The 15754-nt window shown below is 45.5% G+C and overlaps 1 protein-coding gene across 6 annotated transcripts in view; it reads left to right on the top strand.

The window, feature by feature from the left end:
- The window catches only part of SBNO1 (strawberry notch homolog 1), a 1344504-nt gene that overhangs the window by 765166 nt on the left and 563584 nt on the right, over window positions 1–15754 (top strand). The gene's annotated exons all lie outside the window — the stretch shown is intronic.

Genomic DNA, 15754 nt, shown 5'->3' with positions numbered 1-15754 from the left:
CGACGAGGGCCCAAATGACAGCCTACGCGGCGGCGCTGCATGCTTCTTTGGCCCTTCCTCCACCTCCTGTGACGTCTGCTGATGCCTTGCACGGGTACTACCGCGGCGCTGCCGGCGGCTCCGGCCCATGCGCCGAAGGTTTCGGCTTCAGGTCGTAAGACGGTGGCATCGTCTAGGTGTAGTCCTTCGGGGCTTCTCTTGTCGGCGCCTAGCGTCTCTGCCTCGCCGCTTATCCCTACGGGGCTCCCTGTGGTGTCGCAGCCGATTGCCGGGACCCCGGGCTTGACCCTGAGTCCCTCTCGATTCTCTGAGTGGGCGGCTGCCTCACCAGAGGTCGAGCCGGTGCCGTTTCAGCGCCAGGAGTCGCGGGTGCAGGACAGGGCCTGGGGTGCCTTTCCGAGTCCCTCTCGGTCCTAGGCACGGGCAGCAGCACCGTCCGAAGTCGAGCTGTCACCGTTTCGGCGCTGCGCCTTCACCGGTACGGCGTCAGCCGCGCCCCATTCTCCTGGAGAGCACGTGGCGGCAGGAGTTGGCCCGGCACCACGTGGGGCCACTCCGGAGCTGATCAGGCGCCGATGGCGGACTCCACTGAGCCGCGCCGGGGCCGGGTCCTGAATTCGTCTCCTTAGATCCCTTCTCCTGAGGTCCGTCACCTGCTGGTGTATTCCTCTCCGGAGACAGGGTGCTGTGTAGTTGCCTTTTCACCGGCATCTTCTAGGGAAGGCTCCTCGCCATCCCCACGGCCTGAATCCTCGAACCCTTCTTTCCGTGGCTCGCAGCTGGTTTCTCCACCGGCATCTCCGCCTACCATGGGGCCCCTCAGGTTCCCCATTCCTCAGTGGATCCTCCTGTATGCCGGGGCTGGCTGCTTACTCCTTGACTTGGGGATGGGCGGCTCAGTCTTCAACTGTCTCCCTCGGAGGAATTACTTTCACCTCCGCAGCACCCTACTGAGGCCAGTGTTGCCTTTGTTCACGCTATTTCCACGACTGCTGGTATCCTAAGGATGGGTGAACCGGTCACTCCATTTCCCACAGACAACCTCTTGGAGATTCTCCACCAGGCCTCTGGTGGACGGGAGTTGTTTATTCCCTTTGAAGCGTTACTCCATAATTCTCTTATGGGGGCGCCCTGCCACAGGCGATCCAGTGCCTCAGGCACTACTGCACCGTCATCGTCCTGCTCCGCACGACCCGGTCTGTCTTTCTTTCCACCCTTCTACTCAAGGCGCTCTACTGCGAAATGCCTTTCCGTGTTTGCCTGTGGTGTTGTTTCCTCCGTCTCGGGAGGCCCGGTGGTTAGATTCATGGGGTCGTAATGTCTTCGCTTCTTCCAGCGCTGCCTTGAGGGCGCTTAACACTGTTTGCTGACCAGGGCAACTTCTAGCCTGTGGTATTCTGTGCTGTCACTTCTGTCTCATGTTTCTCATGAGGGGGCCCGTGCTGATCTACGGGGCCATGTGTTGGATTGTAGAGAGTTGGCCGCGTTTATTCTTCGTGCCGCTTTGGATGTTGCCGATGTTGGCCGTGCTATTGCCACTTCTGTGGCTCTCCGTCGTCACTCTTGGCTACACGATGCGGTTTTCCCTGAAAATATTGGAGAGCGTCTGGTCAATCTCCCTTTTGACGGGGTCCTGTTTAATACTCATGCAGATTTAGCCATTCAGCGTCTTCTTGCGGGGCTCCCTCCTCCTCCTCAGGTTGGTTTGCTGATCCTCCGGGGCTTGGTGGGAGACGTTATCCCACTTACGCCTGATATTTGGCTTTTGGAGGGCTGTTACACTTTCTGTGAGGGATACTGTGCTCTCGGGGGTCTTTGGTTGGCCCCGCTCTTCAGTTGGCTTCTGGTTCAGCCCCTTTTTTTGGTACAAATGTGTTTTCTGGCTGACTACTAAGCTCTCTGGGGTTGCAGATTGCAACGCGTTTTGTAAAATTTATATCTGAAATTAACCTTTTGCTACCACCAGATGATCAAGAAAGAACTCTAATTCCTGAAAATTGATTCTTTTTATCCTCCGTGTCTACTGTCTCCTTATCAGAATTGATTCGTGTTTTTTCCTAAATTTTAACTGACCGTAAATTGCAATCATTTTAATTAGTTGTGCAAATAAATTTTACTTACTTACTTTCTGGGGTGTCTGCCGCAGGTCTATGATTTTGTCCTTTGATGCAGGATTGTTTTTTCCCGAAGAGTGGTTCCCATGTTTCGTGGGACGTGTCCTACCCTATGTGGGGTATATGTAGCTATTGTATAGCAAAGTCTCATGCCTCGAGAGTGTGCAGTCCCCCTGGCAGGTCCATCGCCCTCTCTGGTGTTGCTGTGTTACGATGGTGCAGTCTTGGTTCTTATTGGAGCGTGGCTTGGCCATCTACGGCATTGTGCTGCAGTGTTTTGCCCATTGCCTGCCATTTGGTCTGGGCTTCTGTCTGGTGTTTGAGGGCATAGTTTCCTGTGTTGACAGCCTGGTCCGTTCTACTTGTTACTCCTCATCTTCTTGGTGCTCTCACTACTTAGTGGATCTGTTCTCTCCGGGCCGGTCCCCTTTGGGGCCGTTCGGGACGGTTTACTAGCTTGCCCTTATTCTGAGCCCGACGTGGTCTGGGCGTTTCGTTTCGTGGCGTTGTCGGCAGCTGGCTTTCCCCGCCTGCTCTTCTGCTCTGTGGCCGGCGACCTTGCCGTGGGCCCTGGAGCTCTTGATTTTTGTCCTGCGGGGCCATTGTGAGCTTCAGTTCTTACTCTTCTGCCTGCTTAGACGTCGTTCAGTCTCGTCTTTGGCTTCAAGCTGTGATGCGGCCCTCTTCACTGGGTATGTTTCCTGGTGGAGGGTTTGCCGTATTCGGCCTTTTTTCCTTGGAGTCTGTAGGTGGCTCTTCTTCCTCTGCGCTGCCTGTGCCTTAGGGCTTCCAGTGGATGTCCCTGGTACGTTGACTGGGCTTGGGGTGTTCTGTCCCCCCCCCCCTTCCCCCCTTTCGTATTGCTTTCTCCTGTTGGTGAAGGCTGGGTTGCCTCTTTTGTCGTTCTAACACATCCCCTGTGGGGCATTTGTCTCCTCCATGATGTTGAGGTTCTCTTCAGCTTAGGGCCTGTGCCTTATCCCTGCTGCGGTGGACGGGGCTATTTTCCCTGTTCCCGTCGCGGGTTCCTTGTTGGGGGTTCTTGGGCTCGTCTGAGCTGGAGAAGTCTTCTCACAGAACCCTCCCCCCCCTTTGGAGTATGGCTAGGGTATCTATTCTGTGTTAAGGAATCTGCGGCTAGTAGTCTCTATCAGGTGTATGAGTTACTAACCTCTGTTAACGATGTATCTGTTAGAGACGATTCTAGCTGCCGATTCCTTCATGACCCACCCTTCCTCCCTGTTTCTGCAAGGGCCCTTCTCAGAATTCTACTCGGTCCTGGTTCAGGGCGGTGTTCCTCTGCGAGTGCTTTCTTCTACTCCCTCCCTGGGGGAAGCTCGCCTTGTTGTCGTTGCTCCATTCCTTCCTTTCTGTTGATTGGTGGGCGGATGCCTAGTACTTCTGCGCCCATGCATTTGATCTCCAATGTAGGGTTCGTTGTGCCCTGCTCCCTTGTGTTGCTTGCACTTCTGACTCTTACAGTCCTAGGGGTTGAAGTTCCTGGCTGGGTCTCGACCCAAATCCTTTTTAGGAGCTTCCCCCTGCTGGTGTTGTTGAGGGATGAATTGTCATTGTGCTTCCATTGTGGCCTTGGACCCTTTATTGGCTCTGTGAGGTGGTTGCGGACTTCTTAGTCTGCTGTGCCCCCTTTTTTTTCTGTTTCCAGGGAGGCTCTTCTGTTGGTTGCAGGCTTGCTTCCACTAGCTGCACTCTATTCTTTCATTCCATGACTTGGTACCTTAGTGCCTGGCACTATTGTGGATATGCTGTTCCTTACCTTTCGTTTCTTTTCCTTCTGTGTAGCTGGGTTTTCGCACACTGTTCCAGTATTCTCACAGTTTTAGTTGTGATGGCTCCGCGTTGTGGCGTGGAAATTTCTCAGAAGAAAACGGACGTAGGTGCGCCGGGGTGGGACTTATGTATCCTCACTGACGTCACGTTCGCGGACCAAATCAGGGCGGAGTCACGTGGTGTCGTCCCCCTGGCACGCAGGGATCATTGGCAAAAAAGTTTTCCGGATCCAGTCTCACACCTGGGGATAATTCCACGTTAAGGAATCTGCGGCTAGAATCTTCTCTACCAGATACATCGTTACCAAAGGTAAGTAACTTGTGCGTTAGCAGAATAGAGCATCAACAACTGAAATAGACTTCTGGGGCAAGTAGGAATCCCAGATTCCTGATTCAATGCTCCTCACTGCAGTGCCTCCCAAGAGACCAGGACTTGATGCTCTAAAGTTACCCCCGACTCTGCTTGGCTGGGGAAAGCCCTTGGATTACAGCTTGGTCACCTAGATGGTAACTGCCAAAATATGGAACCGCTGAAACTGCTCTACTGGGAGACTGTTAGCCCAGTGGCACCTGGACTTCTGCCACGCTCAAGAGTACTTTGAGGTACGTCAAACCCTGTGGCCTGGATTGCCTCACCAAACCTGTGAGCTGAGTAGCTTCAGGAAGAGACTAGTCTGCTGAACAGCATCTTCAGTGTCCTTGACCATATTCAGCGTCCCGTATCCTTTGCATCAAGACCACTCCATAGACGTCAATCAGAAGGAGCCTATGACCTGGGAACTTGAGTGAAGACTGCTTTTCTTGTTGCAGTAACAGTTTCTGTGGCCCTTGTGGGTAACCCTGACAGGCTCCCTCCTGGAGTTGGTTGCCTAAAGTAACTCTAGGTAAGCTCATTGATACATACCACATTTTTACTTAGTTTGTGTGTCAAATTTGGGGAATTTGGTAATGTTTGTTCGCGGTTAAGGTGAAAGTTTACTATAACTCCCGAATCCTCTGGTAGATCCTTTTCGTTGTGGCATTCAAAATTATATAAAAATATACACATTATTTTATTAATTGGTGTCCGATTTCTTGAGTGTCGTTTTTTTCTTCACTGGTTTTGATGCTGTTTAAATGCTTTACACTTGTCAGTTTGTGCAAGTCTGACTGCTCAGGGCCACAGCTACTCTGAGTTGGGCTAAGGTTTAGCAAATGAAACTTGACTGGTCCTAAATGGGCACGCCACCAACTGGGTTTTCACATCACGTACCTAGAAGTATTGGCAATCCAGTTGGTTGTGAAAGCTTTAGCTTTCTTCTGCCGCATACAAACATATGTAGTCATCTTCCGCACAGACAATCTGACCAGCATGTACTACCTCCAGCAAGAAGGCAGCACACACTCAAAACAGCGGTCAACGTTCGCACACAGCATTTAATGGTAGGCACTCCTCTACCAACCTCTACTGACGGAGTACCTACTATTAGTAGGCGACTTTGCAGACCTGCTCAGCAGAATATGGCAACCCCACCTGAAAGTCTTACTCATGTACTTATGTTGTGTTGGGTTCCCGGACGTAGACCTCTTCACCACCAAAAGCGCCAAATCCCAAGCTTTGCATCCAGTTTCTCGCACCCACAGTCCATTGCAATATACTGTGGATGTGTAGTGTGTTTATCTAGGGACCTGTATCGATACTCCTATTTCTAACCCTTGCCCAGTTATAAATCACTAATATCCATACAACGGCTCAGAAACCCGTTTCATAAATTAGTCATAGCGCATGCTGTCACATTAAGCAAGCACTATTCCTCCAGCCCCCTAGAAGGCACACCGAGTTCTTAAACAAATCCAAGCCTCGAGCAACCTGGGAAATCCCCGCCTGCCATGTTTTGATTTAGTCCAAGAACTCCTGTAAAGCACTGCAAGAACGCTCAGTTCTTAGTGACCTCTTTATTGACGTCTTATGTCCATCCTTACGTCAAACCCAGCACCTCTCAGGTATAAATATACCAACACTGCCCTAAGCAGAGACATGGTGGTGATGAACCTGGAGCAGTGACTACTTGCCGGAGAGCCCAGCTGATGCGAGAGCCCACGGACGCTGCCCCTCCTTTTGGACGCGCTGAGAAAGACGCTGTCTTTTCTCTTGCCGAGAAATCCAGCCTCCAGCGTTTCCAGCCCAGTTTCGCGGGTGACTGGGATACCGAGTCCTGAGAAAGAGATACCAGACCTCCAGCCTTCTAAATCCCAGGTACTGAACTGACTAAACCCTTGTAGAGAATTCTTGAGTCAGATTCTTGGCAAAACAAACTTAACTAACTGCTACTTACTTACTTACTCCCTCCCAAGTATTAGGCTTAGGTCAGGTACACCGGGGTAGGCGTAGTTAGAAGCACCAGTTGAGCACGATTAGTCAATGTATATATGTATGTATATCTTTTATCCATTTTAAAGTATCATATGGCTAAGAAACCATATCAATGCTTTTACAGTATTATTTTATAATCCTGCTTTTACTATATGCATTCTACTTAACCCTAAGTATTGCAATTGTAGCGATTCATTTCTCTTGTATGAGAACAGAGACTGATCAATAAATAACACCTTTTATTGAAAACGCCCGTCTCTCCTTTTCTCTGCAATCTAGTGAAACTAAGTATGCACGTATTGACTGAGTAAAATAGCTGTCTTTTGTTTTCACACGACTCTAGAGATATACTCTTGATCAGGGAGAGCAAAGTTGTCATGTTCTATGGTTGTCAGAAACTAAATCCCTTCTTGTCTATCCAGGGAGGTTAAACTCCTCCTCGCTTATTCGAGAAAGTTTCTAGTGAACTCTGAGCTAGCTGGCACACAAAACTTAAGTCTAATATCGTCAGTAGAGACCTAGTTAACCTCAGTCCTACGTCTACACTACTGAAGATATTATTCCAATGCGCAGAGCCTATTGGGAATATAGGAACTACACTACATGGCGCCCAACGTTTGGTAAGGCGATAAATCTAACGCAAGACATTAGAGTAACTCAGTCGTGCTTTTTCACACAGACCCTTTCTCCCGTAAATACTCCAAAGACGTCTGGAGTGGGTCAGAGGTTAAAATCCGCCAGAAATTAGTAGAAAGAGATTTCTATGTATAGTTTTTGGTTTATTCAACGTTGAAGGATACAGTGTTCCAAAATATTGTGCACCTAATCTTTGTTTCCTTGGAAACCTGATCTGTAACAAAAAAACCTTCCTGTCAGTAAAATGTCAGACAACAAAGAAGAAAGGGAGGCAGCTAGAATAGCAACTCAACTCCTAGCGGAAGACACAAGTCTCCTACAGCAAGACCCGGATGCAATACTCATCCCGGTCAGCATAAGAAAAACTATAACACTTAAACTTATAGAAAATGGACTAACACCAAGAGGTGGTACAGTCATATTCGTAATTGAAGCACACGAATATCGGCAGACAGGGGTATTCTATTCATGGATAAACTTTCCAGCAGCAAACGCTGTCACAAAAGAGTTCCACTATTATAAAATAGAGGAACCTCCGGACGACTACACTCCTTTCGAGGAGGTGGAAATCCCATTAAAATACCAAGAGCACCTGCTCTGGTTTAAAGGCGCCCTAAAACATAATCACATCACCAGGCTCGGTCCACTAGGTAGACCAGGAGCAACGTGGCCGGTTCTAGCCAGCTACACACCACATCCAGACATTGAAAAAATGTCAATACCAGAACTTTTAGCACAGCTAAAACAACTGATTAAAATACATAGACAATTAGTCCAATATGTAATGCGGACTTCAACAGTCCAACCAACTATTAACATTCCACAGCTGACCCCTCATCAGGGGAACACAAATAAAATTACACCACAGAACATAGTCATGTCTGGGTAAAGTACCCATAAAACGGGAACAAATTCCATTCTGGTTAGCACAGAAAATCACTCCAATAGAGGCAGTATTTCCGGATACTACCCCTACTGAGAAACACAGAATTCTGACTATCTGCCTTCCAATGGGGATCGCACCACATGTGGAGGACTGTGACACTTGGGGCACAGTCTTTGCTTCCATTTACACAAAAACACATGGTGTTCCGTCCATGGCGGTAATACCTGATGTGCTAAGACAGATTCAAAATGAATACGGTCCAGAACCTGCTTTAACTCTGGGTATGAAATTACTGAAAGACTTCAAGCAGGTCTCAGCTTTATTATTATCTAACATAAAAGGGGAAGCAGCATCTGTAGCGATCCGCCAGAAGTTGAAAGAAACAGATATAGCAGAACAACCATTTGAACTTGCCAGAATCATAGAAAAATCCTATGAAGAACTAGGAAGAGATAGTTTGGGTGGGAAACCAGTGAAACCCCAACTAACTGAAAATCCTGAAAAGGTATTTATTAAAAACAATCTAACTGCTCCAAAAAAGAGCTGGGATGTAAATAAACAATCTACTCCCAAAGAAAAAAGATTCCAGTCCAGAGGAAGGTCTCCTCGGCGGAGAGAAAGATCTCCAGACCAAGGACACAAGTCTCCCCAGAGGGAGCACTCTGAGAAAAAATACAACCTTAGAAGTAGGGATAATTTGAAGAAACCTGATAGATATCAAGATATTGATACGCGTCCCTCTCGATCTTTTCAGACTTCCTCGCAGAAATCGGAAAGAAGAGGACGGTCAGAACACAGGGAAGAGCACGTCAAGTCCAAAGACAAGGGACCTGCTCATCAAAGTAAAAAATTACAATTTCCAAGAAAGAAGGTAGCCAGTATTAAAGTAATCAAACATGCCGAGGATCCTGAGGACACAGCTGAAAAACGGAGAGTGGGCTCAGACAATGCTAGACAGCGCAGCAGAAGTGAGCATAGCTCGCAAGATCCTGATGAATCATCTGGAGACAGTGGACACGAATGAATACATTCAAGTGGAAACTGCAGACACCAGAGTTAGCAAACCTCATAAAATATACGAAATAACATTACGTATAGAGGGGGATAAGACTAGGAAAATAAGGGGTCTATTTTGGGATAACCTCTCCAAAGGCTATGACATCCTTTTAGCTGAAAAAGACTGGCCACCAGAGTTTGTCAGGGAGGGCCCTCATGGCGAAGAAATGATTATGCCTGCCTTCTCAAATCACATTCCAATACATAAAAAATATACACTTGCAAGAAAGTGGGCACTAGCCCAAGCTCCTGCATTATATAAAAACCATGTGGGATGGGATGAGGACTCTTTTCCTCACAAAATCCAGTTAAAATCTCAACCAACTGCACAAAGGCAGTACCCAATTAAGCAAGAAGCTAAAAAACAGGTCAGGGAGATCTTAGATCAACTTGAATACCAGGGGGTGATTGAAACATGCACCTCACAAATGAACAATCCTTTGTTTCCTGTCTCCAAGCCAGATGATTCATATCGTCTAGTTTTGGACTACAGACACCTTAACTCATGTTGCAAAACATTTGCAGTACAAAACTCACACAGTGCAGCACTAATGAATAGCATAGTGCGCAAAAAATACAAAACAACATTAGACATCTCTAATGGATTTTTTTGTCAAAATATAGCACCTGAAAGCAGATATTTGACCGCTTTCTCAATAAATGGCTCGCAGAAAGATTTCTGTCGTTTACCACAAGGGTTCAAGAACAGCCCAGGATTATTCTCAGCGAGAGTAACAGAGTTACTACAAATGTATGATGATGAGGCATTATCGTATGTCGATGACATCTATCTAACAGATGATGACTTGGATACTCACTTGAAAAGAGTGAACACCATAATACTAGGGTTCGCAGCAGAAGGTTATAAATTCAACTTCAAAAAGTCAAGAATTGCCCATCTAACTGTCCTGTTTTTAGGATATGAACTATCAAGTGAAGGCAAAAGCCTGGCTGACAATTTCCTAGAGAAATGTGCCGTAATCCAAGCACCGAGAACGCTGAAAAACTTACAATCAATTCTAGGTTTCCTGAATTTCGGTAGAACGTACATTATAAATTATGCAGAGAGGGTTAAACCTCTCTATGACCTAATAAAACCAGATTTTAAAACAATCAATTGGACTCAAAAACACAGAGATTTTGAGATCATTGCAAACAGACATGTTAGCTAAAACAAAATTGCAAACACGCGATAACACACGCAACCTTGTGATTCGGGTCATCCCAGGAAGATGCGGATTCACATACCTAACCTCTAATGAGGGAGAAACGGTACCAATAGCATACAAATCTCACTTGTACACAGAAGCTGAAAAAACATTCAGCATTAAGGAAAACATTGTTCATGCGGTTCAAACAGCTGTAGCAAGAGAAAGAGACCAAGCTGACGGCAGACGGATTACAGTCAGAACAGCAGAATCAGCCTTTGAGGCATTAACAAGCCCATGTAATTTACTTACTGTGGCATTAAATCCAAAATGGATACAATGGGAAAATTCTCTTGCTACAGACAAAGTGAAATACTATTTTGACCCGGAAATGAAAAAATTGAAAAATCAAGAATATGAAAGAGAATATCCTCTGCCTAGCGACATTCTGCCCATACAACTTTACGCCTGCGTAATATACACAAACAGTTATGCAGTACCCTCAGTTTGGGGAAAAGAAGCCTACAACGCTACATGCGAGGTGGTCAAATGCCGGTGGCGCGGACGTAAATTAATGCCACTAGTAACGATGTCACAATCTGTAAAAGACAATTCAGTTCAACAAACTGAATTAATAGCTTTAAAAATGGCGCTGGATATTGCCGATCGCGAATTCCCGACACTAATAGTGTGCGATTCGCATTTCTGCGTCAAATCATACAACGAAAACTTGCAGAAATGGGTTGAAAACGATTACAAAGATGACACAGGTGCCACAATAAAGCAAAAATCGCTTTGGGAACAAGTAGTTAGTTTACAAAAAGAACTACAAAAGACTCACGTGATACATACACTGAGTCATCAACGTGATGGCGTTCACGTTTCAGGGAATTCATTGGCTGAGACAGCCACAGCGGAAGCAACTAAATCGGCTTCCGTAGCTACAAAAAAGCGTTCGGAAAAATACATTGACGGGGAAACGATGCTGGTGGTGAAAACGTCATCAAAAGGCGACTGCTCAGCGCTACCAATCACCTATCCACTCAATTATACATACATAATCGATGCAAACTCCGTTCCTTTTGCTCGAATCCCTGGAGTGGGGGATAGGGTAATACCGAACAGGAGAGGCTTCTTAATACAAGAAGCGCATATGGGATTAGGTTTAAGGCATCAGATGATCAAAGAATCTTTGACAGAATTAAAATCAGAATACTGGTGGCCGGGGATGAGCGTGGATAATCACAAATTTGCAAAAAATTGTGAAAACTGCAAAGGAGATCGCAGTGGCAAACCGGCCAAAGTAGTGCCAGAACACATAATAGAAAGCATAAAGCGATCTATTCGCATGATTAAACAGGAAACATGCGTCCCAATGTATATTATTTAAGACTATCATCACTTAAAATGTAGACCCCAGCTCTCGGCTGACTTCAGAACTGTTATAAAAAGATTTGCGAGTCTATAATGGCATATATGCAAGGGGCATGCTACATTCTGACCATTGTCCTGCCCTTAGCTCACGAGCTTATGGGGGGGGGGGGCATGACCAGCATGGGCATTGCATTGCGGGACTCTTATCACTTCCTTCCTGAGGGAAACGGGATGGTGTAAAGAAAAAACCAAGGCATAGAGCAATCTATAACGGCGAAGGTATTAGGTTTGGGTGCTGGGTGGGTCAAACATTTAATAAGTGTCCAACGTAGTCTTAATAATCTGCCAAGAAATTCTCTGAGAGGTCTCAGTCCGTACGAACTATTGTTTGGGACTAGAATGTTGATCCAGGACCTCGATAGTCAAACTTCAGTGGTTAAAGAAAAATGCTTTGATATCAAAGATCGTTTGGCCATTTTACAGGACTTAAATGAAACAAGAAAAGACCTGAGCAACATAAAATTGAAGCAACAGCCAACAACCACTGAAGAAAAACCACCTGTCGCAGCAAGGCCTGTCTGGATTCCAAAAATCGGGGATCTGGTCAGAGAGAAGATCGCGGTAAAGAAGGAATTTGGGCCTTCTTACAGAAAAGCAGTACCTGTCTTGGCTATCAACGGGACAAGATCAGTTGTACTACCGCCCCTTGCTGGTAAAAAGGAGAACCGAGTTGTATCCATCGACCTGGTTAAACCACAATCATGTGGCCGATAATAAGTAGTAGGCCAAGTGGACTCCCAAGAAGTAGCAGAACACCAAAGTTTGCTACAAACATAGAGGTTCTAACTGAGAGACTAATCAAATGGAGTGGTGTGGCTCACTGGGTAGAGGCGGCAGACTCGGAAGCAGAGAACGGCCCGGGACCAGGGTTCAATTCCCGACGCGGCAGGGTCGTGGACCAGGGTCAGCGGACTCGATAATTCTCGCTTCGGTGCCTACTCTAACCAGGGATAACACTCGGCAACTCTGGGCATTAGCTTGCCTCATCTCCACAACGGCCCCCCACATACACTGGGGATGCCTGGTTTCACCTTGGAGATACCCAGCAGGGATCATCTCACAGGGAACGCCAGGACGGGTTCCCCAGTGGTCTACAGCGCTGGGACGCCCCATTGCTGGGGTAGCCATGCGCTTTACAAGACAACATAACATAACATAATCACATTTGATAAACCTACAATGAATCAACAAGGACTATGCAATAAAGCCATGGAACTTAAACCTCTTGAAACCCAAATCCAAATCTTACATCAAGAAACACCAGTCTACAATGATGTAACCACTGACTATGCTAATGAAACAAAGAGAATTCCAAAAACAAAAAGGAATCCAGAAGCAATTGAAACAATTGACAGAACAGCATCAGGCTATTTCATCAACTTCAATGACTTTTCTGAGGATCCGAGCGAACCTGAGGAACAGCCAACAACATCAAAGACTTTTAAAATCAAAGCAAAAGAACTCTTTCATCAACTACAAGAAACCTATCTGATTTCTCCATGGATTGAATTTTGGGTGGCACAAGGTGTATTTGTCCTCATACTTTGGCTCATCATGGTACTATACTTGGTACATTTCATTGAGGGAAAATATGTTACAATGGACACAGCATGTCAGAATATCAACTTGGTCCTGAAACCACACAAGTCTTCACACATCGAGAAAAGAGAACTTTCTTCAGTAAACTTCACAGCCAATCCTATACCCGGTGGGGTAGCATGGGACAAAACTGATTACGAAATCTATGGCCCGGTCGAGCTCCTGAAGTATCCTCATCAATTCAAGGTTTCTTTAAGTGACTTTGTAAAACCGCGCACATTCGCTGATGATTGGGACTTTGAAAGTATTAATGATATGTCAGATCAAGTGATGTCAGCTAAATTTACAGAACATGATTATTTACAGGGTTCATCTAATTATGACCAGATGTACTGTTACAACCACTATGGTAACCATTATCTGCATACATCTGCTCAACCTAGAAATGTTTTTAATTATAACCAATGGGAACATTGTGCAACTCCACCAAAAGGCAGTTCGAAAACATTTTATGAAAAATGTTCATATTTTTCAGGGTTTAACACAAGTGATGCAGAAACGTTTTATTTCAAACTATTAAATAAGACTGGAATGAAAACCATGCTTACAAATACAAAGTTAATCTATTCAGAAACATTTTTTGAACAAATGAATACATTCGGTTTTGATTTCTGGAACAATAATATTGAAACGAAAACAATCTGGGGTACAAGAGATTGGCAGGTCAAAGGTATAGAATCATTATTTAGAGCCTGCATGATCCCAGAACAAATTATATTCTTGAATGACACAATTCAACAGACAACCTGTCTTGGCCTAGCCAAAATTAAAGACTTGAACAAACCGTCTATTTCAAAACCAACACCTGACAGTAATAGCACTACAGATGTTGAGATAGACGTATCCCATATTTTTAACCAAAACAGAACACATCCGGATTGGAAAAAATGGTTGATCTGGCCCACAACTGTCAAGATAGATTCCTGAACAAAATACAGGGGTTCAAATTGACCAGGCCAGACCCTAGATACTCCCAGCGACAACATCCAGGGATTGTAACAACATACAGTGTGGGTAAACTCTGCCTTGAATGGCTACGAACATCCACCCTGGCAGAAATTAAGCAACACTTGACTTTACTTAAAGAAGGTGCTGACTTGCGTGATTTCATTATGGGACCGCGCAAACCGCGTCAAAAACGTTTCATAGCGGCCTCTATATATGCAGCTTACAACGAAGCTTGGAAAGTAACTCAAATTGAGACAGCAGAGAAAATACGGGAAATTGACCGTATTAATTTGGAAAAATCACTTTCTGTTGTGGACAATGGGTTAATGACTGTCTTCCAGAATATATTCACTGGACAGCATTGTATCATCTGCAATCGATATAATAGAGCAAGACTTACTGATGTTGCAACACGGTCAGTCTCAATTGCGTTCTATTGTACAGCTTGGCTGGACGTTACAAAATCTGCGTTCAGGCTACGTGCCTTGGCGTTTAATCAACACAACGTCATTATTCACTATCTATAACCTTACTGATACACAAATCAGCTTGGCACAAAAGGGTGCAGAATATACAATTCTGAGCATTGAAAAACTTGAGAGATTACCATTGACAATGTCAGAACGGCCTGTCATTGAATGGATAATACATGGGATAATAACTATTCCGATAACGACTTTCCAATTTCGATACAGCCAAAAATATATACAGGCAGGCCAGTATGAAAGGTTGGGTAAAGGATACATTAAGTCAACATGGAACCTACCTTATACACACACATGTTATAGTGAAAAAGGACAGAGTGTATTTCTTAGTGGTAACAATTGTGTAAAATCACTAAATGGTATACTTCTGTGTCAGGGCATAAATTTGTATGGGGCCTGTGAGGGGACCTCAAATAACCTTTCATGTCACCAGCTTGGCACACCTGCAACTCTAATAGAGCCATTCTTTAGACGGCTTTCTAACGGGAGCTACATTCTAATTGTGGATCACAGATGTTGTGGCTTGCTGCCAGAAAAACCTTATCTGGTAAGCGTGAGTTCCATGGTCACTTGCTGTGAGCGAGTATTGTTTCCAAACGACACTCCAGACAGGGAGGGAAAAATTTGGCCCAGTTTGAAAATCTCTTCTATTCGAATTGATACTTTAAGCAGAATGAAGACTGTGCTCCTACAGACACCAGTCCATTTGACGTCATCAAAAGAAACGTATGATCTCCAAGTTGCAAGGACAACGGAAGAGATACATGCATTGTTATCGACAAATTGCCCCCTACACTTCGCAGAAATGCTAAACGAAATAATAAACATTTCGGATACGAATGGTATCGCGAGTGTATTAAGACCGTTTTTTCGGGACTGTTAACCCCATTCACAGCAGTCCTGGGTATATTTCCCAATTTTGTCCATTCTGTTTTTGGCGGACTTCCACTCCTGTTGGGACTCGTAGCAGGCATCTTATTTTTGCTACTCCTGCTTCGTTATGGCAAGCCATGTCACAGACAAGACTCCAGCAACAATGGAAGAAACGATCCTAGCTATACGCTATCGGGACCGCATAACTAAAGTCCTTGGATTAGCCCGGCTAAGAGAGCTGAATATGACCTGGTTTCTTTCGTTCAGACCCATATGGCAGAATTGTGTCTTACCTGTATTGAGGTGCATGCTATACGGCGAAGAATGCGTGTTGGACACCTGTCTTACACTACAATCAGAAGTACCATTGGATACAGATACTTTGTTGGGTCCAGTAAAGGCTCATGCATCGTGCTGTCCCCAGCGGCTACC

The sequence above is a fragment of the Lissotriton helveticus genome, chromosome 11 (assembly GCF_964261635.1).
Source record: "Lissotriton helveticus chromosome 11, aLisHel1.1, whole genome shotgun sequence".
NCBI lineage: Eukaryota > Metazoa > Chordata > Amphibia > Caudata > Salamandridae > Lissotriton > Lissotriton helveticus.
The sequence above is the reverse complement of the archived record's forward strand: the minus strand, read 5'-3'. Positions and strand labels throughout refer to the sequence as shown.